The sequence below is a fragment of the Budorcas taxicolor genome, chromosome 22 (assembly GCF_023091745.1).
Source record: "Budorcas taxicolor isolate Tak-1 chromosome 22, Takin1.1, whole genome shotgun sequence".
In the NCBI taxonomy this organism is placed as follows: domain Eukaryota; kingdom Metazoa; phylum Chordata; class Mammalia; order Artiodactyla; family Bovidae; genus Budorcas; species Budorcas taxicolor.
The window spans coordinates 30641336-30642919 of NC_068931.1; positions in this window are offsets into that span (position 1 = coordinate 30641336).

The window sequence follows — 1584 nt, forward strand, 5'->3', positions numbered from 1 at the left end:
CAAGTCAAAAGAGGAAATGCTATGAACTGTATCAAGCCTGCCATGTTGTAAAAGGAAAAATACTAACTCTTTAGGGGTTACTACTTTAGTTTTTAGTTTTGTACTAAATTCCAGGAATACTTTATCCTATGAGTCCTTATAAAATAATAGCTAACATGTATCAAATGTTTTTTATGTGCCAGGCATTCTCCTAAACTTTTTATGTATCAATAATTTAATCGTCATAGTGGGACTGTGAGAAAGACAACCATCCTTGCTTTTCAGGTTGGAAAATAAAGGCACAGAGGGATAAGCTGCCCATGGCTACAGCTAGAAAGAAAAGACCACAATCGAGACCCCCAAAACTCCTGCTCCTGATGGGCATACTGCAGAAAATCTTTGTCTGTGCTTTCACAAATGACCTCAAAGTCTCCATTTCTTAAACCAACACTCAATCGAAGCCTGGGGCATAATATTGAACTTCAACAAAGCATTTGTACTACCAAAACTTAGCAAATAGAACTATTAGAACTTAGCTGCTCATGTTCAGTTGCTCAGCTGTGTCCAGCTCTTTGCAACCCCATGGGCTATAGCCTGCCAGGCTCCCCTGTCCATGACATTCTCCAGTCAAGAATACTGGAGTGCATTGCCAGTTCCTTCTCCAGGGGATCTCCCCAACCCAGGGATCAAACCTGCATCTCCTGCATTACAAGTGAATTCTTCATCGCTGAGCCACCAGGGAAGTCCCAGCTTAGCTGAAGACATGCAAATCATTCATTACTCAGTTTACTCTAGGAGTAAAGAATTGGAAAACGACAGGATTAAGAATAATTCTGATAACCCATACTTATTATTTTTTTCACTGAAGGGTTTATTTTGTTATTAACTAACAAATGCTCTTGGGCTTCCCTGGTGGCTCAGTGGTAAAGAATCCACCTGCCAACGCAGGAGATGCAGGTTTGATCTCTGGGTTGGAAGATGCCCTGGAGGAGGAAATGGCAGCCCACTCCAGTATTCTTCCCTGGAAAACCCTATGGACAGAGGAGCCTGGTTGGTTACAGTCCCGGGGGTCACAAAAGAGTCAGACATGTATCAGCAGGCAGGTTCTTTACCACTGAGCCAGCAGGGATATACCAGGTACTATGCCAAATTGCTTAGATGCATTATAAAATATAGTCCTCGATCTTACAGAGGTATTTATTTACCTATTTGCTAAAAAATGTTGCTCCTATATCTCTTATGTGACAGATACTATGATAAACAGTGGGCCACCACGGTGAGCAATAGTATAAAACTGGAGGTTTACGTGAATTAAATACTCAGAAATAAACTATAGCTTTGTAACTGTAAACTGTAAACGAAATTCAGTAAAGAATGGATACAGCATATTGTGACATCATTTACAAGATTTGACCTAATCTAGGAGGGCTCTCCAGTAGAAGTGGCATTTGAAATGAGATCAGAAGGTTATATCAGAATTAATTAGGTAAAAGAGGAGGAGAAAGGGCTCTGTGGCATGAGGAAACATGAGAAAATCCAGAGAGATCAAAAGAAAGAGAAAGAAAGAGTGAGACTTAATTTGCCCAACATTAAGAATTAAGAGAG